At 59.5% G+C, this 25,127-nt stretch overlaps 1 protein-coding gene across 2 annotated transcripts in view; it reads right to left on the reverse strand.

Annotated features, from left to right (window-relative positions):
* LOC115101581 (glypican-5-like) overlaps window positions 1–25,127 on the reverse strand; it is a 305,660-nt gene that overhangs the window by 18,208 nt on the left and 262,325 nt on the right. The gene's annotated exons all lie outside the window — the stretch shown is intronic.

A 25,127-nucleotide genomic window follows, 5' to 3' on the forward strand; every position in this document is an offset into this window, starting at 1 on the left:
AAACTATTTCATTGTTAAATAATTGATGGAAATACCAAATCGATGTAAATACATTTGACGGTCATGCTTATCAGTCTATAGGTTCATTTGCATAATTCAATGGAATTAAATTGGCCTGTGTGTATTTTCTCAACTGGTAACTGAAGTGCACCTCCCATTCACAATTCAAGTGCAGGCAACAGGCTGTCAGCGCATCACCCACCACTTTACAAAGTGAGCCAGGGGCTTGATGCATTTTGAAAACATGCTTAATTGGTTGAAACCCGAATGTTTTACTTCATATTGAGGCATGTCGTACCTTGCTTCAAAGTAGCCTATAGGTCAAATCCGACCATGGAAACATGGAGGCAATTATTTTATTATAAAGACTTCATAGGCAGCACAGAAGTGTGCTGGAAGTTTGGGGAAGCTTACAATTTATCCAATCATTTCTACCGTTCTGACTGCAAGTCATCCCTTTCATATGCACATTTTCATGGAACAGTTTCATTTCAATAATAACGGTTTAGTTTCTCAAAATCATTTTTGCGTGATTAATCATAAAAATCTTCATTTAAATTTAAATGCGCCACATTGATACACCGTGATCCATTGGCGGCTAAAGAAATTAGCGCATGGAACTCATAGCCTATAGGCCAATGCAGCAGTAAGCCTATAACTTCCATTGCTCTTTCACACCAAGGATTGGTGGTTATCGAGGGGCCGAGTGTTGAAAAGATGTTTTAAATAATGTAGCTTACTGTGAGGAACTAAAGTTGTAATATGTTATCATTCGCGATGGATGTAAAGATAGAAAACACTTTACTACATTTCCGAGTAGCAGGCCAAGTACTTCTAACAAGGGTTCTTCTAAGATCCTCAAATATCTTTGAGGTGGGGTTCATCGAGGAACCTGAAAGCACAGCTGGTGCAGGTGCAGGTACTTAACTGAAAAATGTAAAGATCTACTCAATTTAAGATAAGGTTTGTCCCTTATATGATCTAAGTTTATATTGTTTTATGATGATACCATCTATCTTTTCATATTTTCATTGAAGAGGTAAGGGAAGAGGATGCTACATGTGATCTGCATAACATACCAATACCAATTGACATAACTTTGCATGCCTCCTCGTCTGTATACCTGCAGACACAGAAGTGAGCAGTTCAGTCATCTGCACACCATGCAGCTAGCCTTCAACATACTCTTATAGCCTACATATTCTTACCTCTTTGTTGATTGATATCCATTGAATTGTGTCCATTTTCAGTTTTAGAAAGTTTTGCACAAATATGAAAAGATAGATGGTATCATCATAAAACAATATCAATTTAGAGCATAACAAGGGACAAACCTTACCTTAAATTGAGTAGATATTTACATTTTTCAGTTAACTGCCTGCACCTGCTGTCCTTTCAAATTCAAATGTTTCAGTTGGGCAGTTAGAAAGAACCACCACCAATTAAGGAGGTTCCTCGATGAACCCCACCTCCTATGAGGTTCTTGGAAGACCTTTTTGGGGGCAATGTTCAGTGCCAAGAACACTAAGGTTCTTCGAAGATATTTGAGGATCTTAGCCCTAATTTTTAGAGTGTACTGAGCTTGTGATTTGAAACAATCCACAGCTATGAATTTTTTAGAAGCTAAGTTATGCTTTCTGGCCAAGTACTTTGAATGATTTTGTATATAATTGGAAAATGTATTTCCAATTGCTTCCCTATTGGACCCACCGCTATGCCATTTCTCCTGTTCTATTGGTTTTACATCAACTTTCTTTCGTTGTCCAGAAGCCAAAGGCACTCTCCTAGTCATATTAGCAACTCATACTAGTTGTTGTTAGATTCCCCCTCTTTCTAAATTTCTAGGTTTTCATCTCTGTCACGTATGGAACCGTTCCCACGCATATTGTTTAAAATGGTGTTTTCCAGGTGCACTGTTTAGAATGGTGTTTTCCAGGTGCACTGTTTAGAATGGTGTTTTCCAGGTGCACTGTTTAGAATGGTGTTTTGCAGGTGCACTGTTTAGAATGGTGTTTTCCAGGTGCACTGTTTAGAATGGTGTTTTCCCAGGTGCACTGTTTAGAATGGTGTTTTCCAGGTGCACTGTTTAGAATGGTGTTTTCCCAGGTGCACTGTTTAGAATGGTGTTTTCCCAGGTGCACTGTTTAGAATGGTGTTTTCCAGGTGCACTGTTTAGAATGGTGTTTTCCAGGTGCACTGTTTAGAATGGTGTTTTCCAGGTGCACTGTTTAGAATGGTGTTTTCCAGGTGCACTGTTTAGAATGGTGTTTTCCAGGTGCACTGTTTAGAATGGTGTTTTCCAGGTGCACTGTTTAGAATGGTGTTTCCCCTCAAATTACATTTTGGCAAATGTTTGAAAACATTTTATTGGCTGTATCATTACATGAGTTTCATGTTCTGTTAATCTAAACGTGATTTATGTCATTCTGACCACCGTTGGTCGGTCTGGTAAATTTCTCAAATGGCCAGTAAATGTAAATCTTCCGGGTCGCGTTGTCTGGGGCCACATTTTCCTAACGGAAACCCTAACATTCACATGCAAGCACACACACACACACACACACACACACACACACAGTTTTGGGATGCCATGCAGTCTACTGTGAGGCATGTGTGTGTGTGTGGCTCAGTGTGCTGTCAGAGAGGTGAGAAACTGATCCAGTTTTGTCCCTGGCAGCAGAAAGCCTACCACAGCACCACGCTGCTAATACACCAATCAATAGCTATTACATTCCCTGTTACATGCCTCCTCTGCCCTGGTCAGGGCAAACTATCACACACACAGAGAGGCACACACACACACCTCGGTGGCTACACCTGCCTGCCTTGCTGTGGGCTAACTGCACAGACAGGGGCACTCATATCACAACTCAAGCGCTGCTTCACAATCTAGAAGTCAAAAATAAGCATTTTTCCCAAGTTGCATGAATGTTCTGTTCAACAGATTGCACATTGATAAAGCTTGTGTAAGAAGACGGTTGTTTTGTCTCTTCCTCTACCAGTACTTCAGCCCTTATGTGATGTGTCAGGTTGATTTCCTGGGCAGTGTTGGCTCTGTGTTCTGCAGTGTGTTGTTTGGGATAGCAGAGTGCTGCACATATCAAGAAATGTCTCTGTGTGTGTGTACGTGTGTGTCTGTGTGTGTGTGTGTGTGTGTGTGTGTGTGTGTGTGTGTGTGTGTGTGTGTGTGTGTGTGTGTGTGTGTGTGTGTGTGTGTGTCCATCTGTGTGTGTGTGTCCATCTCTGTGTGTGTGTTGTTTGGGATGGCAGAGTGCTGGTAGTTCCTGACCCTCCCCTGCTGCTGTACAAAACGGACTTCATTACAGGCCTAATTAACATCTAGTGAACCCTGAGCCCTGTGATTTCATAGCAGATAGTATTACCCTATCTAAGGATTACACACACACACACACACACACACACACACACACACACACACACACACACACACACATATATATATATGGGTGCAGGGGTTTCAAGGATGAATACACACACACGGATGGACGTATGCATTCACATACATACATGCAAAGGCTCTCACAAACACACACACACTGCTCTGAGTATCACATTAGGGATAATACTGGGAAATGATAATACTACATACAGCTGTACTACAGTAATACAGATATTACAGTAATTCAGGCAACAGATGGAGGAGAAAGAAGGAGAAGAGATGTAGGCAAGAAAGAGAAAGATAAGGACTCCTCTCTTCTCCCACTCAGCCTCTGCTCCTCTCTCTACTAATCTACTCAGCTCTACCCTCTTCTCTACTACTCTCCTCCTCTCTCCTCTCTTTCTCTCATCCATCTCCACACTCCTCTCTTTCTCATTCTTCTCTTCTCTCCTTTTACCCTTTCTCTCCTCAATCGCTCCTTCCTCTCTCCTCCATCGCTCCTTCCTCTCTCCTCCCACTCTCCTCCATCGCTCCTTCCTCTCTCCTGCATCTCTCCTGCCTCTCTCCTCCCCCTCTCCTGCATCTCTCCTCCCTCTCTCCTGCCTCTCTCCTGCCTCTCTCCTGCCTCTCTCCTGCCTGTCTCCTGCCTCTCTCCTGCCTCTCTCCTGCCTCTCTCCCCTCTCCTGCCTCTCTCCTGCCTCTCTCCTGCCTCTCTCCTTCCTCTCTCCTGCCTCTCTCCTCCCTCTCTCCTATCTCTCTCCTGCCTCTCTCCTGCCTGTCTCCTGCCTCTCTCCTGCCTCTCTCCTGCATCTCTCCTGCCTCTCTCCTGCCTCTCTCTTCCTCTCTCCTGCTCCCTCTCTCCTGCCTCTCTCCTCCCTCTCTTCTTCCTCTGTCCTGCCTCTGTCCTCCCTCTCTCTCCTGTCTCTGTCTCCTCCTGCCTGTCTCCTGCCTGTCTCTCCTCTCTCCTGCCTGTCTCCTGCCTGTCTCCTGCCTCTCTCCTGCCTGTCTCCTGCCTCTCTCCTGCCTCTCTCCTGCCTGTCTCCTCCCTCTCTCCTTCCTCTCTGCTCCCTCTCTCCTTCCTCTCTGCTCCCTCTCTCCTGCATCTCTCCTGCCTCTCTCCTGCCTGTCTCCTGCCTGTCTCCTGCCTCTCTCCTGCCTCTCTCCTCCCTCTCTCCTGCCTCTCTCCTGCCTGTCTCCTGCCTCTCTCCTGCCTGTCTCCTGCCTCTCTCCTGCCTCTCTCCTCCCTCTCTCCTGCCTCTCTCCTGCCTCTCTCCTGCCTGTCTCCTGCCTGTCTCCTGCCTCTCTCCTCCCTCTCTCCTGCCTCTCTCCTGCCTCTCTCCTCCCTCTCTCCTTCCTCTCTGCTCCCTCTCTCCTTCCTCTCTGCCTCTCTCCTGCATCTCTCCTGCCTCTCTCCTGCCTGTCTCCTGCCTCTCTCCTGCCTCTCTCCTGCCTCTCTCCTCCCTCTCTCCTGCCTCTCTCCTGCCTGTCTCCTGCCTCTCTCCTGCCTCTCTCCTGCCTCTCTCCTGCCTCTCTCCTGCCTGTCTCCTGCCTCTCTCCTGCCTGTCTCCTGCCTCTCTCCTGCCTGTCTCCTGCCTCTCTCCTCCCTCTCTCCTGCCTGTCTCCTGCCTCTCTCCTGCCTGTCTCCTGCCTGTCTCCTGCCTCTCTCCTCCCTCTCTCCTGCCTGTCTCCTGCCTCTCTCCTCCCTCTCTCCTGCCTCTCTGCTCCCTCTCTCCTTCCTCTCTGCTCCCTCTCTCCTGCATCTCTCCTGCCTCTCTCCTGCCTGTCTCCTGCCTGTCTCCTGCCTCTCTCCTGCCTCTCTCCTCCCTCTCTCCTGCCTCTCTCCTGCCTGTCTCCTGCCTCTCTCCTGCCTGTCTCCTGCCTCTCTCCTGCCTCTCTCCTGCCTCTCTCCTCCCTCTCTCCTGCCTGTCTCCTGCCTCTCTCCTGCTGTCTCCTGCCTGTCTCCTGCCTCTCTCCTCCCTCTCTCCTGCCTGTCTCCTGCCTCTCTCCTCCCTCTCTCCTGCCTCTCTCCTGCCTCTCCTGCCTGTCTCCTGCCTCTCTCCTGCCTGTCTCCTGCCTCTCTCCTGCCTCTCTCCTGCCTGTCTCCTCCTCTCTCCTGCCTGTCTCCTGCCTGTCTCCTGCCTGTCTCCTGCCTGTCTCCTGCCTCCCTGCCTCTCTCCTGCCTCTCTCCTCCCTGTCTCCTGCCTGTCTCCTGCCTCTCTCCCCCCTCTCTCCTGCCTCTCTCCCGCCTGTCTCCTGCCTCTCTCCTGCCTCTCTCCTCCTGCCTCTCTCCTGCCTGTCTCCTGCCTCTCTCCTCTCCTCTCTCCTGCCTCTCTCTCTGCCTCCTCTCTCTCCTGCCTCTCTCCTGCCTGTCTCCTGCCTCTCTCCTGCCTGTCTCCTGCCTCTCTCCTGCCTGTCTCCTGCCTGTCTCCTGCCTCTCTCCTGCCTCTCTGCCTCTCTCCTCCTCTCTCTCCTGCCTGTCTCCTGCCTCTCTCCCGCCTGTCTCCTGCCTGTCTCCTGCCTGTCTCCTGCCTGTCTCCTGCCTCTCTCCTGCCTCTCTCCTGCCTGTCTCCTGCCTGTCTCCTGCCTCTCTCCTCCCTCTCTCCTGCCTCTCTCCTGCCTGTCTCCTGCCTCTCTCCTCCCTCTCCTGCCTGTCTCCTGCCTCTCTCCTGCCTGTCTCCTGCCTGTCTCCTGCCTCTCTCCTGCCTGTCTCCTGCCTCTCTCCTCCCTCTCTCCTGCCTCTCTCCTGCCTGTCTCCTCCCTCTCTCCTTCCTCTCTGCTCCCTCTCTCCTTCCTCTCTGCTCCCTTTCTCCTGCATCTCTCCTGCCTCTCTCCTGCCTGTCTCCTGCCTGTCTCCTGCCTGTCTCCTGCCTCTCTCCTGCCTCTCTCCTGCCTGTCTCCTGCCTCTCTCCTGCCTCTCTCTGCCTCTCCTCCCTCTCTCTCTGCCTCTCTCCTGCCTCTCCTGCCTCTCTCCTGCCTCTCTCCTGCCTGTCTCCTGCCTCTCTCCTGCCTGTCTCCTGCCTCTCTCCTCCCTCTCTCCTGCCTCTCTCCTGCCTGTCTCCTGCCTCTCTCCTGCCTCTCTCCTGCCTCCCTGCCTCTCTCCTGCCTGTCTCCTCCTCTCTCTCCCTGCCTGTCTCCTCCCTCTCTCCTGCCTCTCCTGCCTGTCTCTGCCTCTCTCCTCCCTCTCTCCTGCCTCTCTCCTGCCTCTCTCCTTCCTCTCTGCTCCCCTCTCTCCTGCCTCTCTCTCCTCCCTCTCTTCTTCCTCTGTCTGCCTCTGTCCTCCCTCTCCTCCTGTCTCCTGCCTCTCCTCCTGTCTCCTGCCTCTCTCCTCCCTCTCCCTCTCCTGCCTCTCTCCCTGCCTCTCCTTCCTCTCTGCTCCTCTCTCCTCCTCTCCCCTCCCTCTCTTCTTCCTCTGTCCTGCCTCTCTCCCTCCTCTCCTGCCTGTCTCCTGCCTCTCTCCTGCCTGTCTCCTGCCTCTCTCCTGCCTGTCTCCTGCCTCTCTCCTGCCTGTCTCCTGCCTCTCTCCTGCCTCTCTCCTGCCTGTCTCCTCCCTCTCTCCTTCCTCTCTCCTCCCTCTCTCCTTCCTCTCTGTCCCTCTCCCTGCATCTCTCCTGCCTCTCTGCCTGTCTCCTGCCTGTCTCCTGCCTCTCTCCTGCCTCTCTCCTCCTCTCTCCTGCCTCTCTCCTGCCTGTCTCCTGCCTCTCTCCTGCCTGTCTCCTGCCTCTCTCCCCCTGCCTGTCTCCTGCCTCTCTCCTCCCTCTCTCCTGCCTGTCTCCTGCCTCTCTCCTGCTGTCTCCTGCCTGTCTCCTGCCTCTCTCCTCCCTCTCTCCTGCCTGTCTCCTGCCTCTCTCCTCCTCTCTCCTGCCTGCTCTCTGCTCCCTCTCTCCTTCCTCTCTGCTCCCTCTCTCCCTCTCCTCTCTCCTGCCTCTCTCCTGCCTGTCTCCTGCCTGTCTCCTGCCTCTCTCCTGCCTCTCTCCTCCCTCTCTCCTGCCTCTCTCCTGCCTGTCTCTGCCTCTCTCTGCCTCTCTCCTCCTCTCTCCTGCCTCTCCTGCCTGTCTCCTGCCTCTCTCCTGCCTGTCTCCTGCCTCTCTCCTGCCTGTCTCCTGCCTCTCCTCCCTCTCTCCTGCCTGTCTCCTGCCTCTCTCCTGCTGTCTCTCCTGCCTGTCTCCTGCCTCTCTCCTCCTCTCTCCTGCCTGTCTCATGCCTCTCTCCTCCCTCTCCTGCCTCTCTGCTCCTCCTCTCTCCTTCCTCTCTGCTCCCTCTCTCCTGCATCTCTCCTGCCTCTCTCCTGCCTGTCTCCTGCCTGTCTCCTGCCTCTCTCCTGCCTCTCTCCTCCTCCTCTCCTGCCTCTCTCCTGCCTGTCTCCTGCCTCTCTCCTGCCTGTCTCCTGCCTCTCTCCTGCCTGTCTCCTGCCTCTCTCCTCCTCTCTCCTGCCTGTCTCCTGCCTCTCTCCTGCTGTCTCCTGCCTGTCTCCTGCCTCTCTCCTCCCTCTCTCCTGCCTGTCTCCTGCCTCTCTCCTCCCTCTCTCCTCTCTCCTGCCTCTCTCCTGCCTCCTCCTGCCTCTCTCCTGCCTGTCTCCTGCCTCTCTCCTCCCTCTCTCCTCCTGTCTCTCCTCCCTCTCTCCTGCCTCTCTCCTGCCTGTCTCCTGCCTCTCTCCTGCCTCTCCTCTCCTGCCTCTCTCCTCCTCTCCTCTCCTCCTCTCTCCTGCCTGTCTCCTGCCTGTCTCCTGCCTCTCTCCTGCCTGTCTCCTGCCTCTCTCCTGCCTCTCTCCTGCCTGTCTCCTGCCTCTCTCCTCCCTGTCTCCTCCCTCTCTCCTGCCTCTCTCCTCTCTCTCTCCTGCCTCTCTCCTGCCTGTCTCCTGCCTCTCTCTCCTGCCTGTCTCCTGCCTCTCCTGCCTGTCTCCTGCCTCTCTCCTGCCTCTCTCTCTGCCTCTCTCCTGCCTCTCTCCTGCCTCTCTCCTGCCTCTCTCCTGCCTCTCCTGCCTGTCTCCTGCCTGTCTCCTGCCTGTCTCCTGCCTGTCTCTGCCTGTCTCCTCCTCCTCTCTCCTGCCTCTCTCCTGCCTGTCTCCTGCCTCTCTCCTCTCTCCTGCCTCTCTCCTGCCTGTCTCCTGCCTCTCCTGCCTGTCTCCTCCTGCCTGTCTCCTGCCTCTCCTGCCTGTCTCCTGCCTGTCTCCTGCCTCTCTCCTCCTCTCTCTGCCTCTCTCCTGCCTCTCTCCTGCCTCTCTCCTGCCTGTCTCCTCCCTCTCTCCTGCCTGTCTCTCTCCTCCTCTCCTTCCTCTCTCTGCCTCTCTCCTGCATCTCTCCTCCTCCTGCCTGTCTCTCCTGTCTGCCTGTCTCCTGCCTCTCTCCTCCTGTCTCCTGCCTCTCTCTCCTGCCTCTCTCCTGCCTCTCTCCTGCCTCTCTCTCCTGCCTCTCTCCTGCCTCTCTCCTGCCTGTCTCCTGCCTGTCTCCTGCCTCTCTCTGCCTGTCTCCTGCCTCCCTGCCTGTCTCTGCCTGCTCTCTCTCTCCTCCTCTCTCCTGCCTCTCTCCTCTCCCTCTCTCTCTGCCTCTCTCCTGCCTCTCTCCTGCCTGTCTCTGCCTCTCTCTCCTGCCTCTCCTCCCTCTCTCCTGCCTGTCTCCTCCCTCTCTCCTGCCTCTCCTGCCTGTCTCCTGCCTCTCTCCTGCCTCTCTCCTGCCTCTCTCCTGCCTGTCTCCTGCCTGTCTCCTGCCTCTCCCTGCCTCTCTCCTGCCTGTCTCCTGCCTCTCTCCTCCTCTCTCCTGCCTCTGTCCTGCCTGTCTCCTGCCTCTCTCCTCCCTCTCTCCTGCCTCTCTCCTGCCTGTCTCCTGCCTCCTCCTGCCTGTCTCCTGCCTCTCTCCTCCTCTCTCCTGCCTCTCTCCTGCCTCTCCTCCTCCTCTCTCCTCCTGCCTCTCCTGCCTCTCTCCTGCCTGTCTCCTGCCTCTCTCCTCCTCTCTCCTGCCTGTCTCCTGCCTCTCTCCCGCCTGTCTCCTGCCTCTCTCCTCTCCTGCCTCTCTCCCAGCCTCTCTCCTGCCTGTCTCCTGCCTCTCCTCCCTCTCTCCTGCCTCTCTCCCTCCCTCTCTCCTGCCTCTCTCCTGCCTGTCTCCTGCCTCTCTCCTGCCTGTCTCCTGCCTCTCCTGCCTGTCTCCTGCCTGTATCCTGCCTGTCTCCTGCCTCTCTCCCTGCCTCCTCCTGTCTCCCTGCCTCTCTCCTGCATGTCTCCTGCCTCTCTCCTGCCTCTCTCCTGCCTGTCTCCTGCCTCTCTCCTCCTCTCTCCTTCCTCTCTCTCCTCTCTCCTGCCTCTCTCTGCCTGTCTCTCCTCTCTCTGCCTCTCTCCTCCCTCTCTCCTGCCTCTCTCCTCCCTCTCTCCTGCCTCTCTCCCTGCCTCTCTCCTCCTCTCTCCTCCCTCTCTCCTGCCTCTCTCCTGCCTGTCTCCTGCCTGTCTCCTGCCTCTCTCCTGCCTGTCTCCTGCCTCTCCTGCCTCTCTCCCCCTGTCTCCTGCCTCTCCTGCCTCTCTCCCTGCCTCTCCTGCCTCTCTGCTGCCTCTCTCCTGCCTGTCTCCCTGCCTCTCTCCTTCCTCTCTCCTCTCTCTCCTGCCTCTCTCCTGCCTCTCTCCTGCCTCTCTCCTGCTCCCTCCCTCTCTCTGCCTCTCTCCTCCCTCTCTCTCCTGCCTCTCTCCTGCCTGTCTCCTGCCTCTCTCCTGCCTCTCTCCTGCCTGTCTCCTGCCTGTCTCCTGCCTCTCTCCTGCCTCTCCTGCCTCTCTCCTGCCTCTCTCCTGCCTGTCTCCTGCCTCTCTCCTCTCTCCTCTCCTGCCTCTCTCCTTCCTCTCTGCTCCCTCTCTCCTGCCTCTCTCCTGCCTGTCTCCTCCCCTCTCCTGCCTCTCTCCTCCCTCTCTCCTGCCTCTCTCCTGCCTCTCCCTGCCTGTCTCTCTCTCTGCCTCTCTCCTGCCTCTCTCCCCTCTCTCCTCTCTCCCTGCCTCTCTCCTGCCTCTCTCCTGCCTGTCTCCTGCCTCTCTCCTGCCTCTCTCCTTCCTCTCTCCTCCTCTCTCCTGCCTCTCTCCTGCCTCTCTCCTGCCTCTCTCCTGCCTCTCTCCTGCCTGTCTCCTGCCTCTCTCCTGCCTGTCTCCTCCTCTCTCCTGCCTCTCTCCTGCCTCTCTCCTGCCTCTCTCCTGCCTCTCTCCTCTCCTCTCTCCTGCCTCTCTCCTGCCTCTCTCCTGCCTGCCTGTCTCTCCTGCCTGTCTCCTGCCTCTCCTGCCTCTCCTGCCTCTCTCCCCTCTCTCCTGCCTCTCCTGCCTCTCTCCTGCCTCTCCTGCCTCTCTCCTGTCTCCTGCCTCTCTCCTCCTCTCTCCTGCCTGTCTCCTGCCTCTCTCCTCCCTCTCCTGCCTCTCTGCCCCTCTCCTTCCTCTCTCCCTCCCTCTCTCCATCTCTCCTGCCTCTCTCTGCCTGTCTCCTGCCTGTCTCCTGCCTCTCTCCTGCCTCTCTCCTCCCTCTCTCTCCTGCCTCTCTCCTCCCTGCCTGTCTCCTCCTGCTCTCCTCCTGTCTCCTGCTCTCTCCTGCCTGTCTCCTGCCTCTCTCTCCCTCTCCTGCCTCTCCTGCCTCTCTCCTGCTGTCTCCTGCCTGTCTCCTGCCTCTCCTCCTCCTCTCTCCTGCCTGTCTCCTGCCTCTCTCCTGCCTCTCTCCTGCCTCTCTCTCCTCTCTCCTCCTGTCTCCTGTCTCCTGCCTCTCTCCTGCCTGTCTCCTGCCTCTCTCCTCCCTCTCTCCTGCCTGTCTCCTCCTCTCTCCTGCCTCTCTCCTGCCTGTCTCCTGCCTGTCTCCTGCCTGTCTCCTGCCTGTCTCCTGCCTCTCTCCTGCCTCTCTCCTGCCTCTCTCCTCCCTCTCTCCTGCCTGTCTCCTGCCTCTCTCCTGCCTCTCTCCTGCCTCTCTCCTGCCTGTCTCCTGCCTCTCTCCTGCCTCTCTCCTGCCTCTCTCCTGCCTCTCTCCTGCCTGTCTCCTGCCTCTCTCCTGCCTGTCTCCTGCCTCTCTCTCCTCTCTCTCTCCCTGCCTCTCCCTGCCTCTCTCCTGCCTGTCTCCTGCCTCTCTCCTGCCTGTCTCCTGCCTCTCTCTGCCTCTCCTGCTGCCTGTCTCCTGCCTCTCTCCTCTCTCCTGCCTCTCTCCTCCCTCTCTCCTGCCTGTCTCCTGCCTGTCTCCCTCTCTCCTGCCTCTCCTGCCTGTCTCCTGCCTCTCTCCCTGCCTCTCTCCTGCCTGTCTCCTGCCTGTCTCCTGCTTCTCTCTCTCCTCTCTCCTCCTCCTCTCCTCTCCTCTCCTCCCTCTCCTGCCTGTCTCCTGCCTCTCTCCTGCCTCTCTCCTGCCTGTCTCCTGCCTCTCTCCTGCCTGTCTCCTGCCTCTCTCCTCTCTCCTGCCTCTCTCCTGCCTGTCTCCTCCCTCTCTTCCTCTCTGCTCCCCTCCTCCTGTCTCTGCTCCCTCCCTCTCCTGCATCTCTCCTGCCTGTCTCCTCCTGCTCCCTGCCTCTCTCCTGCCTGTCTCCTGCCTGTCTCCTGCCTCTCTCCTGCCTCTCTCCTGCCTCTCTCCTGCCTCCCTCTCTCCCTGCCTCTCTCCTGCCTGTCTCCTGCCTGTCTCCTGCCTGTCTCCTGCCTGTCTCCTGCCTCTCCTGCCTGTCTCCTGCCTCTCTCCTCCCTCTCTCCTGCTGTCTCCTGCCTGTCTCCTGCCTCTCTCCTGCCTCTCTCCTGCCTGTCTCTCCTCCCTGCCTCTCTCCTCCCTCTCTCTGCCTGTCTCCTCCCTCTCTCCTGCCTCTCTGCCTGTCTCCTGCCTCTCTCCTCCTCTCTCCTGCCTCTCTCCTGCCTGTCTCCTGCCTGTCTCCTGCCTGTCTCCTCCCTGTCTCCTGCCTCTCTCCTGCCTCTCTCCTGCCTCTCTCCTGCCTGTCTCCTGCCTCTCTCCTGCCTGTCTCCTGCCTCTCTCCTGCCTCTCCCTGCCTGTCTCCTGCCTCTCTCCTGCCTGTCTCCCGCCTCTCCCTGCCTCTCTCCTGCCTCTCTCCTGCCTCTCTCCTGCCTGTCTCCTGCCTCTCTCCTGCCTCTCTCCTGCCTCTCTCCTCCCTCTCTCCTGCCTCTCTCCTGCCTCTCTCCTGCCTATCTCCTCCCCCTCTCCTGCCTCTCTCTCCCTCTCTCCTGCCTCTCTCCTCCCTCCTGCCTCTCTCCTGCCTGTCTCCTGCCTCTCTCCTGCCTGTCTCCTGCCTGTCTCCTGCCTGTCTCCTGCCTCTCTCCCTCCTGTCTCTGCCTCTCTCCTGCCTCTCTCCTGCATGTCTCCTGCCTCTCTCCTGCCTCTCTCCTGCCTGTCTCCTGCCTCTCTCCTGCCTCTCTCCTTCCTCTCTCCTTCCTCTCTCCTGCCTCTCTCCCTGCCTCTCTCTCCTGTCTCCCCTCTCTCCTCCTCTCTCCTCCCTGCTCCTGCCTCTCTCCTCCTCTCTCTCCTGCCTCTCTCCTGCCTCTCTCCTGCCTCTCTCCTGCCTCTCTCCTGCCTCTCTCCTGCCTGTCTCCTGCCTCTCCTGCCTGTCTCCTGCCTGTCTCCTGCCTCTCTCCTCCCTCTCTCCTGCCTGTCTCTGCCTCTCTCCTCTCTCCTGCCTCTCTCCTGCCTCTCTCCTGCCTGTCTCCTGCCTCTCTCCTGCCTCTCTCCTTCCTCTCTCTCCTTCCTCTCTGCTCCCTCTCTCCTGCCTCTCTCTGCCTGTCTCCTCCTCTCTCCTGCCTCTCTCCTCCTCTCTCCTGCCTCTCTCCTGCCTCTCTCCTGCCTGTCTCCTCCCTCTCTCCTGCCTCTCTCCTCCTGTCTCCTGCCTGTCTCCTGCCTCTCTCCTGCCTGTCTCCTGCCTCCTCCTGCTCTCTCCTGCCTGTCTCCCTCTCCTGCCTCTCTCCTGCCTCTCTCCTTCCTCTCTCCTCCCTCTCTCCTGCCTCTCTCCTGCCTGTCTCCTCCCTCTCTCCTCCTGCCTCTCTCTCCCTCTCTCCTGCCTCTCTCCTCTCTCCTGCCTCTCTCCTGCCTCTCTCCTCCTCTCTCCTGCCTCTCTCCTGCCTCTCTCCTGCCTGTCTCCTCCCTCTCTCCTGCCTCTCTCCTCCTCTCTCCTGCCTCTCTCCTGCCTGTCTCCTGCCTCTCTCCTGCCTGTCTCCTTCTCTCTCTCTCCTGTCTCTCCTGCCTCTCTCCTGCCTGCTCTCTGCCTCTCTCCTGCCTGCCTCTCCTGCCTCTCTCCTGCCTCTCTCCTGCCTCTCTCCTGCCTCTCTCCTGCCTCTCCTGCCTCTCTCCTCCTCTCCTCCTCCTGTCTCCTGCCTCTCTCCTGCCTCTCTCCTGCCTCTCTCTCCTGCCTCTCTCCTGCCTGTCTCCCTGCCTGTCTCCTGCCTCTCTCCTGCCTGTCTCCTGCCTCTCTCCTGCCTGTCTCCTGCCTCTCTCCTCCCTCTCCTCCCTCTCTCCTGCCTGTCTCCTGCCTCTCTCCTCCCTCTCTCCTGCCTCTCTCCTGCCTGTCTCCTGCCTCTCTCCTGCCTCTCTCCTGCCTCTCTCCTGCCTCTCTGCCTCTCTCCTCCCTCTCTCCTGCCTGTCTCCTGCCTCTCCTCCCCCTCTCTCCTGCCTCTCTCCTGCCTGTCTCCTGCCTGTCTCCTGCCTCTCTCCTGCCTGTCTCCTGCCTCTCTCCTGCCTCTCCTCCCTCTCCTGCCTCTCTCCTGCCTGTCTCCTGCCTCTCTCTCCTCCTCTCTCCTGCCTGTCTCCTGCCTCTCTCCTGCCTCTCTCCTGCCTCTCTCCTGCCTGTCTCCTGCCTCTCTCCTGCCTCTCTCCTGCCTCTCTCCTGCCTCTCCTCCTCTCCTGCCTCTCTCCTGCCTCTCTCCTCCTCTCTCCTCCTCTCTCTCCCTCTCCTTCCTCTCTGCCTCTCTCCTGCCTCTCTCCTGCCTCTCTCCTGCCTGTCTCCTGCCTGTCTCCTCCTGCCTCTCCTCTCCTGCCTGTCTCCTGCCTGCCTGCCTCTCTCCTCCTGTCTCCTGCCTCTCTCCTGCCTCTCTCCTGCCTCTCCTGCCTGTCTCCTGCCTGTCTCCTGCCTCTCTCCTCCTCTCTCCTGCCTCTCTCCTGCCTCTCTCTCCTGCCTCTCTCCTGCCTCTCTCCTGCCTGTCTCCTGCCTCCTGTCTCTGCCTCTCCTGCCTCTCTCCTGCCTCTCTCCTCCTCTCTCCTCCTCTCCCTGCCTGTCTCCTGCCTCTCTCCTGCCTCTCTCCTGCCTCTCTCCCTGCCTGTCTCCTGCCTCTCTCCTGCCTCTCTCCTCCTCTCTCCTGCCTCTCTCCTGCCTCTCTCCTGCCTCTCTCCTGCCTCTCCTGCCTGTCTCCTGCCTCTCTCCTGCCTCTCTCCTGCCTCTCTCCTGCCTCTCCTCCTCTCTCCTGCCTCTCTCCTGCCTCTCTCCTGCCTCTCTCCTCCCTCTCTCCTGCCTCTCTCCTGCCTGTCTCCTGCCTCTCTCCTCCTCTCTCCTGCCTCTCTCCTGCCTCTCTCCTGCCTCTCTCCTGCCTATCTCCTCCCCCTCTCCTGCCTCTCTCCTCCCTCTCTCCTGCCTCTCTCCTGCCTGTCTCCTGCCTCTCTCCTGCCTGTCTCCTGCCTCTCTCCTGCCTGTCTCCTGCCTGTCTCCTGCCTCTCTCCTCCCTGTCTCCTGCCTGTCTCCTGCCTCTCTCCTGCATGTCTCCTGCCTCTCTCCTGCCTCTCTCCTGCCTGTCTCCTGCCTCTCTCCTGCCTCTCTCCTTCCTCTCTCCTTCCTCTCTGCTCCCTCTCTACTGCCTGTCTCCTGCCTGTCTCCTGCCTCTCTCCTGCCTCTCTCCTCCCTCTCTCCTGCCTCTCTCCTCCCTCTCTCCTGCCTCTCTCCTGCCTCTCTCCTGCCTCTCTCCTCCCTCTCTCTCCTGCCTCTCTCCTGCCTCTCTCCTGCCTGTCTCCTGCCTCTCTCCTGCCTGTCTCCTGCCTGTCTCCTGCTGCCTCTCTCCTGCCTGTCTCCTGCCTCTCTCTCCTGTCTCCTGCCTGTCTCCTGCCTGTCTCCTGCCTCTCTCCTGCATGTCTCCTGCCTCTCTCCTGCCTGTCTCCTCCTCTCTCCTGCCTCTCTCCTTCCTCTCTCCTTCCTCTCTGCTCTCCTCCTGCCTCTCTCTGCCTGTCTCCTCCTCTCTCCTGCCTCTCTCCTCCCTCTCTCCTGCCTCTCTCCTGCCTGTCTCCTCCCTCTCTCCTGCCTCTCTCCTCCCTCTCTCCTGCCTCTCTCCTGCCTGTCTCCTGCCTCTCTCCTGCCTGTCTCCTGCCTGTCTCCTGCCTCTCTCCTCCTCTCTCCTGCCTGTCTCCTGCCTCTCTCCCCTCTCTCCTGCCTCTCTCCTGCCTGTCTCCTGCCTGTCTCCTGCCTCTCTCCTGCCTCTCTCTCCTGCCTGTCTCCTGCCTCTCTCCTGCCTGTCTCCTGCCTCTCTCCTCCCTCTCCTCCCTCCTCTCTCCTCCTGTCTCCTGCCCTCTCCTGCCTCTCTCCTGCCTCTCTCCTGCCTGTCTCCTGCCTCTCTCCTGCCTGTCTCCTGCCTCTCTCCTGCCTCTCTCCTGCCTCTCTCCTGCCTCTCTCCTGCCTGTCTCCTGCCTCTCTCCTCCCTCTCTCCTGCCTCTCTCCTGCCTGTCTCCTGCCTCTCTCCTGCCTGTCTCCTGCCTCTCTCCTGCCTCTCTCCCTGCCTCCCTGCCTCTCTCCTCCTGTCTCTGCCTCTCTCCTGCCTCTCTCCTGCCTGTCTCCTCCTCTCTCCTGCCTGTCTCCTGCCTGTCTCCTGCCTCTCTCCTGCCTCTCTCCTGCCTCTCTCCTGCCTCTCTCCTGCCTCTCTCCCTGCCTGTCTCCTCCCTCTCTCCTTCCTCTCTCCTGCCTGTCTCCTGCCTCTGCTCCTCTCCTGCATCTCCTGCCTCTCTCCTGCCTGTCTCCTGCCTGTCTCCTGCCTCTCTCCTGCCTGTCTCCTGCCTCTCTCCCTGCCTGCCCTGCCTCTCTCCTGCCTCTCTCCTGCCTCTCTCCTGCCTGTCTCCTGCCTGTCTCCTGCCTCTCTCCTGCCTGTCTCCTGCCTCTCTCCTGCCTGTCTCCTCCCTCTCTCCTGCCTCTCTCCTGCCTCTCTCCTGCCTGTCTCCTGCCTCTCTCCTGCCTCTCTCCTGCCTGTCTCCTGCCTCTCTCCTGCCTCTCTCCTCTCCTCCTCTCCTGCCTGTCTCCTCCCTCTCTCCTGCCTCTCCTGCCTGTCTCCTCTCTCCTGCCTCTCTCCTCCCTCTCTCCTGCCTCTCTCCTGCCTCTCCTGCCTGTCTCCTGCCTCTCTCCTCCCTCTCTCCTGCCTGTCTCCTGCCTCTCTCCTGCCTCTCTCCTGCCTGTCTCCTGCCTGTCTCCTGCCTCTCTCCTGCCTCTCTCCTGCCTCTCTCCTGCCTCTCTCCTGCCTCTCTCCTGCCTCTCTCCTGCCTGTCTCCTGCCTCTCTCTCCTCCTCTCTCCTGCCTGTCTCCTGCCTCTCTCCTGCCTCTCTCCTGCCTCTCTCCTGCCTCTCTCCTGCCTGTCTCCTCCTCCTCCTGCCTCTCCCTCCCTCTCTCCTGCCTCTCTCCCTGCCTGTCTCCCTGCATCTCTCCTGCCTGTCTCCTGCCTCTCTCCTGCCTGTCTCCTGCCTGTATCCTGCCTCTCTCCTCCCTGTCTCCTGCCTGTCTCCTGCCTGTCTCTCCTGCCTCTCCTCCTGCCTGTCTCCTGCCTCTCTCCTGCCTCTCTCCTGCCTGTCTCCTGCCTCTCCTGCCTCCTGCCTCTCTCCTGCCTCTCTGCTCCCTCTCTCCTGCCTGTCTCCTGCCTGTCTCCTCTCTCTCCTGCCTCTCTCCTCCCTCTCTCCTGCCTCTCTCCCTGCCTCTCTCCTGCCTCTCTCCTGCCTCTCTCCCTGCCTCTCTCCTCCTCTCTCCTGCCTCTGTCTCCTGCCTCTCTCCTGCCTGTCTCCTGCCTCTCTCCTTCCTCTCTCCTTCCCTCTCTCCCTGCCTCTCTCCTGCCTCTCTCTGCCTGTCTCCTGCCTCTCTCCTGCCTCTCTCCTCCCTCTCCTGCCTCTCTCCTGCCTCTCTCCTGCCTGTCTCCTCCCTCTCTCCTGCCTCTCTCTCCTGCCTCTCTCCTGCCTCTCTCCTGCCTGTCTCCTGCCTCTCTCCTGCCTCTCTCCTGCCTGTCTCCTGCCTCTCTCCTGCCTCTCTCCTGCCTGTCTCCTGCCTCTCTCCTGCCTCTCTCCTGCCTGTCTCCTGCCTCTCTCCTGCCTGTCTCCTGCCTCTCTGCCTGTCTCCTGCCTCTCTCCTGCCTGTCTCCTGCCTCTCTCCTGCCTCTCTCCTGCCTCTCTCCTCCCTCTCTCCTGCCTCTCTCCTGCCTGTCTCCTGCCTCTCTCCTGCCTCTCTCCTGCCTGTCTCCTGCCTCTCTCCTGCCTCTCTCCTGCCTCTCTCCTCCCTCTCTCCTGCCTCTCTCCTGCCTCTCTCCTGCCTCTCTCCTGCCTGTCTCCTGCCTCTCTCCTGCCTGTCTCCTGCCTCTCTCCTGCCTGTCTCCTGCCTGTATCCTGCCTGTATCCTGCCTCTCTCCTCCCTGTCTCCTGCCTGTCTCCTGCCTCTCTCCTGCCTCTCTCCTGCCTGTCTCCTGCCTCTCTCCTGCCTCTCTCCTGCCTGTCTCCTGCCTCTCTCCTGCCTCTCTCCTTCCTCTCTGCTCCCTCTCTCTGCCTGTCTCCTGCCTGTCTCCTGCCTCTCTCCTGCCTCTCTCCTCCCTCTCTCCTGCCTCTCTCCTCCCTCTCTCCTGCCTCTCTCCTGCCTCTCTCCTGCCTCTCTCCTCCTCTCTCCTGCCTCTCTCCTGCCTCTCTCCTGCCTGTCTCCTGCCTCTCTCCTGCCTGCCTGTCTCCCTGCCTGTCTCCTGCCTGTATCCTGCCTCTCTCCTCCCTGTCTCCTGCCTCTCTCCTGCCTCTCTCCTGCCTGTCTCCTGCCTCTCTCCTGCCTGTCTCCTGCCTCTCTCCTGCCTCTCTCCTTCCTCTCTCCTTCCTCTCTGCTCCCTCTCTCCTGCCTCTCTCCTGCCTGTCTCCTCCCTCTCTCCTGCCTCTCTCCTCCCTCTCTCCTGCCTCTCTCCTGCCTCTCTCCTGCCTCTCCTGCCTCTCTCCTCCTCTCTCCTGCCTCTCTCCTGCCTCTCTCCTGCCTGTCTCCTGCCTCTCTCCTGCCTCTTCTCTCCTGCCTGCCTCCTGCTCTCTCTCCTGCCTGTCTCCTGCCTCTCTCCTGCCTCTCTCCTGCCTCTCTCCTGCCTCTCTCCTGCCTCTCTCCTGCCTCTCTCCTCCTCTCTCCTGCCTCTCTCCTGCCTGTCTCCTGCCTCTCTCCTGCCTGTCTCCTGCCTCTCTCCTGCCTGTCTCCTGCCTCTCTCCTCCCTGTCTCCTGCCTCTCTCCTGCCTCTCTCCTGCCTGTCTCCTGCCTCTCTCCTGCCTGTCTCCTGCCTCTCTCCTTCCTCTCTGCTCCCTCTCTCTCTCTCTGCCTGTCTCTCCCCCTCCTCTCTCCTGCCTCTCTCCTCCTCTCTCCTGCCTCTCTCCTGCCTCTCTCCTGCCTCTCTCCTGCCTGTCTCCTGCCTGTCTCCTCCTCTCTCCTGCCTGTCTCCTGCCTCTCTCCTGCCTCTCTCCTGTCTCTGCCTCTCTGCCTCTCTCCTGCCTGTCTCCTGCCTCTCTCCTGCCTGTCTCCTGCCTGTCTCCTGCCTCTCTCCTCCCTGTCTCTGCCTCTCCTGCCTCTCTCCTGCATCTCTCCCTCGCTCTCTCCTGCCTCTCTCCTGTCTGTCTCCTGCCTCTCTCCTGCCTCTCTCCTGCCTGTCTCCTGCCTCTCTCCTGCCTCTCTCCTCCCTCTCTCCTGCCTCTCTCCTGCCTGTCTCCTGCCTGTCTCCTGCCTCTCTCCTGCCTCTCTCCTTCCTCTCTCCTGCCTCTCTCCTTCCTCTCTCCTGCCTCTCTTCTTCCTCTGTCCTGCCTCTCTTCCCTCTGTCCTGCCTCTGTCCTGCCTCTCTCCCTGTCCTCCCTCCTCTCCTTCCTTTGTCCTGCCTCTCTCCTTCCTCTTTCCTGCCTCTCTCCTGCATCTCTCCTCGCTCTCTCCTGCCGCTCTCCTGCCTGTCTCCTGCCTGTCTCCTGCCTCTCTCCTGCCTGTCTCCTGCCTGTCTCCTGCCTCTCTCCTGCCTGTCTCCTGCCTGTATCCTGCCTGTATCCTGCCTCTCTCCTGCCTGTCTCCTGCCTCTCTCCTGCCTCTCTCCTGCCTCTCTCCTGCCTGTCTCCTGCCTCTCTCCTGCCTGTCTCCTGCCTCTCTCCTGCCTCTCTCCTTCCTCTCTGCTCCCTCTCTCCTGCCTGTCTCCTCCCTCTCTCCTGCCTCTCTCCTGCCTCTCTCCTGCCTCTCTCCTGCCTGTCTCCTGCCTGTCTCCTGCCTCTCTCCTCCCTGTCTCCTGCCTCTCTCCTGCATCTCTCCTGCATCTCTCCTCGCTCTCTCCTGCCGCTCTCCTGTCTGTCTCCTGCCTCTCTCCTGCCTGTCTCCTGCCTCTCTCCTGCCTCTCTCCTGCCTGTCTCCTGCCTGTCTCCTGCCTGTCTCCTGCCTCTCTCCTGCCTCTCTCCTTCCTCTCTCCTGCCTCTCTCCTGCCTCTCTCCTGCCTCTCTCCTGCCTCTCTTCTTCCTCTGTCCTGCCTCTGTCCTGCCTCTGTCCTCCCTCTCTCCTTCCTTTGTCCTGCCTCTCTCCTTCCTCTTTCCTGCCTCTCTCCTGCATCTCTGCTCGCTCTCTCCTGCCGCTCTCCTGCCTGTCTCCTGCCTGTCTCCTGCCTCTCTCCTGCCTGTCTCCTGCCTGTCTCCTGCCTGTATCCTGCCTGTATCCTGCCTGTATCCTGCCTCTCTCCTGCCTCTCTCCTGCCTCTCTCCTGCATCTCTCCTGCATCTCTCCTGCATCTCTCCTGCCTGTCTCCTGCCTGTCTCCTGCCTCTCTCCTGCCTCTCTCCTTCTGCCTCTCTGCTCCCTCTCTCCTGCCTGTCTCCTCCCTCTCTCCTGCCTCTCTCCTCCCTCTCTCCTGCCTCTCTCCTGCCTCTCTCCTGCCTCTCTCCTGCCTGTCTCCTGCCTCTCTCCTGCCTCTCTCCTGCCTCTCTCCTGCCTCTCTGCTCCCTCTCTGCTCCCTCTCTCCTGCCTCTCTTCTTCCTCTGTCCTGCCTCTGTCCTCCCTCTCTCCTTCCTTTGTCCTGCCTCTCTCCTTCCTCTTTCCTGCCTCTCTCCTGCATCTCTCCTGCCTGTCTCCTGCCTCTCTCCTGCCTGTCTCCTGCCTCTCTCCTGCCTCTCTCCTGCCTGTCTCCTGCATCTCTCCTGCCTGTCTCCTGCCTCTCTCCTGCCTGTCTCCTGCCTGTATCCTGCCTGTATCCTGCCTCTCTCCTGCCTCTCTCCTCCCTGTCTCCTGCCTGTCTCCTGCCTCTCTCCTGCCTCTCTCCTGCCTCTCTCCTGCCTGTCTCCTGCCTCTCTCCTGCCTCTCTCCTTCCTCTCTCCTTCCTCTCTGCTCCCTCTCTCCTGCCTGTCTCCTGCCTGTCTCCTGCCTCTCTCCTCCCTCTCTCCTGCCTCTCTCCTCCCTCTCTCCTGCCTCTCTCCTGCCTCTCTCCTGCCTCTCTCCTCCCTCTCTCCTGCCTCTCTCCTGCCTCTCTCCTGCCTCTCTCCTGCCTCTCTCCTGCCTCTCTCCTGCCTGTCTCCTGCCTCTCTCCTGCCTCTCTCTCCTGTCTCCTGCCTCCTCCTGCCTCTCTCCTGCCTGTCTCCTGCCTCTCTCCTGCCTGTCTCCCTCTCTCCTGCCTCTCTCCTTCCTCTCTCCTTCCTCTCTGCTCCCTCTCTCCTGCCTCTCTACTGCCTGTCTCCTCCCTCTCTCCTGCCTCTCTCCTCCCTCTCTCCTGCCTCTCTCCTGCCTGTCTCCTGCCTCTCTCCTGCCTCTCTCCTCCCTCTCTCCTGCCTCTCTCCTGCCTGTCTCCTGCCTGTCTCCTGCCTCTCTCCTTCCTCTCTCCTGCCTCTCTCCTTCCTCTCTCCTGCCTCTCTCCTGCCTCTCTCCTGCCTCTCTCCTGCCTCTCTCCTCCCTCTCTCCTGCCTCTCTCCTGCCTCTCTCCTCCCTCTCTCCTGCCTCTCTCCTGCCTGTCTCCTGCCTCTCTCCTGCCTGTCTCCTGCCTCTCTCCTGCCTGTCTCCTGCCTGTCTCCTGCCTCTCTCCTCCCTGTCTCCTGCCTGTCTCCTGCCTCTCTCCTGCCTCTCTCCTGCATGTCTCCTGCCTCTCTCCTGCCTGTCTCCTGCCTCTCTCCTCTCTCTCTGCTCCCTCTCTCCTGCCTCTCTCCTGCTCCTCTCTCTCCTGCCTCTCTCCTCCCTCTCTCCTCCTCTCTCCTCCTCTCTCCTGCCTCTCTCCTGCCTGTCTCCTGCCTCCTCTCTCTCTCCTCTCTCCTGCCTCTCTCCTGCCTGTCTCCTGCCTCTCTCCTGCCTGTCTCCTGCCTGTCTCCTGCCTGTCTCCTGCCTCTCTCCTGCCTGTCTCCTGCCTGTCTCCTGCCTCTCTCCTCCTGTCTCCTGCATCTCTCCTGCATCTCTCTCGCTCTCTCCTGCCGCTCTCCTGTCTGTCTCCTGCCTCTCTCCTGCCTCTCTCCTGCCTGTCTCCTGCCTCTCTCCTGCCTCTCTCCTCCCTCTCTCCTGCCTCTCTCCTGCCTGTCTCCTGCCTCTCTCCTGCCTCTCTCCTGCCTCTCTCCTTCCTCTCTCCTGCCTCTCTCCTTCCTCTCTCCTGCCTCTCTTCTTCCTCTCTCCTGCCTCTCTTCTTCCTCTGTCCTGCCTCTGTCCTGCCTCTGTCCTCCCTCTCTCCTTCCTTTGTCCTGCCTCTCTCCTTCCTCTTTCCTGCCTCTCTCCTGCATCTCTCCTCGCTCTCTCCTGCCGCTCTCCTGCCTGTCTCCTGCCTCTCTCCTGCCTGTCTCCTGCCTGTCTCCTGCCTGTATCCTGCCTGTATCCTGCCTGTATCCTGCCTCTCTCCTGCCTCTCTCCTGCCTCTCTCCTGCCTCTCTCCTGCCTCTCTCCTGCCTGTCTCCTGCCTCTCTCCTGCCTGTCTCCTGCCTGTCTCCTGCCTCTCTCCTGCCTCTCTCCTTCCTCTCTCCTTCCTCTCTGCTCCCTCTCTCCTGCCTGTCTCCTCCCTCTCTCCTGCCTCTCTCCTGCCTCTCTCCTGCCTCTCTCCTGCCTGTCTCCTGCCTGTCTCCTCCTCTCCTCCTCCCTGTCTCCTGCCTCTCTCCTGCATCTCTCCTGCATCTCTCCTCGCTCTCTCCTGCCGCTCTCCTGTCTGTCTCCTGCCTCTCTCCTGCCTGTCTCCTGCCTGTCTCCTGCCTCTCTCCTGCCTCTCTCCTCCCTCTCTCCTGCCTGTCTCCTGCCTGTCTCCTGCCTCTCTCCTGCCTCTCTCCTTCCTCTCTCCTGCCTCTCTCCTTCCTCTCTCCTGCCTCTGTCCTGCCTCTGTCCTGCCTCTGTCCTGCCTCTGTCCTCCCTCTCTCCTTCCTTTGTCCTGCCTCTCTCCTTCCTCTTTCCTGCGTCTCTCCTGCATCTCTGCTCTCTCTCTCCTGCCTCTCCTGCCTGTCTCCTGCCTGTCTCCTGCCTCTCTCCTGCCTGTCTCCTGCCTGTCTCCTGCCTGTATCCTGCCTGTATCCTGCCTGTATCCTGCCTCTCCTGCCTCTCTCCTGCCTCTCTCCTGCCTCTCTCCTGCCTCTCTCCTGCCTCTCTCCTGCCTCTCTCCTGCCTGTCTCCTGCCTCTCTCCTGCCTGTCTCCTGCCTCTCTCCTTCCTCTCTCCTTCCTCTCTGCTCCCTCTCTCCTGCCTGTCTCCTCCCTCTCTCCTGCCTCTCTCCTCCCTCTCTCCTGCCTCTCTCCTGCCTCTCTCCTGCCTGTCTCCTGCCTCTCCTGCCTCTCTCCTGCCTCTCTCCTGCCTCTCTGCTCTCTCTCTGCTCCCACTCTCCTGCCTCTCTTCTTCCTCTGTCCTGCCTCTGTCCTCCCTCTCTCCTTCCTTTGTCCTGCCTCTCTCCTTCCTCTTTCCTGCCTCTCTCCTGCATCTCTCCTCGCTCTCTCCTGCCTGTCTCCTGCCTGTCTCCTGCCTCTCTCCTGCCTGTCTCCTGCCTCTCTCCTGCCTCTCTCCTGCCTGTCTCCTGCCTCTCTCCTGCCTGTCTCCTGCCTCTCTCCTCCCTGTCTCCTGCCTCTCTCCTGCCTCTCTCCTGCCTCTCCTGCCTCTCTCTCTGCCTGTCTCCTGCCTCTCTCCTCCCTGCCTCTCTCCTGCCTCTCTCCTGCCTGTCTCCTCCCCTCTCCTGCCTCTCCCTGCCTCTCTCCTGCCTCTCTCCTGCCTCTCTCTCTCCTCTCTCCTCCCTCTCTCCTGCCTCTCTCCTGCCTCTCTCCTGCCTGTCTCCTGCCTGTCTCCTGCCTCTCTCCTGCCTCTCTCCTGCCTCTCTCCTGCCTGTCTCCTGCCTGTCTCCTGCCTGTCTCCTGCCTCTCTCCTGCCTCTCTCCTGCCTCTCTCCTGCCTCTCTCCTGCCTGTCTCCTGCCTCTCTCCTGCCTCTCTCCTGCCTCTCTCCTGCCTGTCTCCTGCCTGTCTCCTGCCTCTCTCCTGCCTCTCTCCTGCCTGTCTCCTGCCTCTCTCCTGCCTGTCTCCTGCCTGTCTCCTGCCTGTCTCCTGCCTGTCTCCTGCCTCTCTCCTGCCTGTCTCCTGCCTCTCTCCTCCCTCTCTCCTGCCTGTCTCCTCCCTCTCTCCTGCCTCTCCTGCCTGTCTCCTGCCTCTCTCCTCCCTCTCTCCTGCCTCTCTCCTGCCTCTCTCCTGCCTCTCTCCTGCCTCTCTCCTGCCTGTCTCCTGCCTCTCTCCTCCCTCTCTCCTGCCTGTCTCCTGCCTCTCTCCTGCCTCTCTCCTGCCTCTCTCCTGCCTCTCTCCTGCCTGTCTCCTGCCTCTCTCCTGCCTCTCTCCTGCCTGTCTCCTGCCTGTCTCCTGCCTCTCTCCTGCCTCTCTCCTGCCTGTCTCCTGCCTCTCTCCTGCCTGTCTCCTGCCTCTCTCCTGCCTCTCTCCTCCCTCTCTCCTGCCTGTCTCCTGCCTCTCTCCTGCCTGTCTCCTGCCTCTCTCCTGCCTCTCTCCTGCCTGTTTCCTGCCTCTCTCCTGCCTGTCTCCTGCCTGTCTCCTGCCTCTCTCCTGCCTCTCTCCTGCCTGTCTCCTGCCTCTCTCCTGCCTCTCTCCTCCCTCTCTCCTGCCTCTCTCCTGCCTGTCTCCTGCCTCTCTCCTCCCTCTCTCCTGCCTGTCTCCTGCCTCTCTCCTGCCTGTCTCCTTCCTCTCTCCTGCCTGTCTCCTGCCTCTCTCCTCCCTGTCTCCTGCCTCTCTCCTGCCTCTCTCCTGCATCTCTCCTCGCTCTCTCCTGCCTGCTCTCCTGCCTGTCTCCTGCCTGTCTCCTGCCTCTCTCCTGCCTGTCTCCTGCCTGTCTCCTGCCTCTCTCCTGCCTCTCTCCTGCCTCTCTCCTGCCTGTCTCCTGCCTCTCTCCTGCCTCTCTCCTGCCTGTCTCCTTCCTCTCTCCTGCCTGTCTCCTGCCTCTCTCCTCCCTCTCTCCTCCTGCCTCTCTCTCATCTCTCTTCGCTCTCTCCTGCCTCTCTCCTGCCTGTCTCCTGCCTCTCTCCTGCCTGTCTCCTGCCTCTCTCCTCCCTCTCTCCTGCCTCTCTCCTGCCTGTCTCCTGCCTGTCTCCTGCCTCTCTCCTGCCTCTCTCCTGCCTCTCTCCTGCCTCT

The sequence above is a fragment of the Oncorhynchus nerka genome, linkage group LG20 (genome assembly GCF_034236695.1).
Source record: "Oncorhynchus nerka isolate Pitt River linkage group LG20, Oner_Uvic_2.0, whole genome shotgun sequence".
NCBI classification, from domain to species: Eukaryota; Metazoa; Chordata; class Actinopteri; order Salmoniformes; family Salmonidae; genus Oncorhynchus; species Oncorhynchus nerka.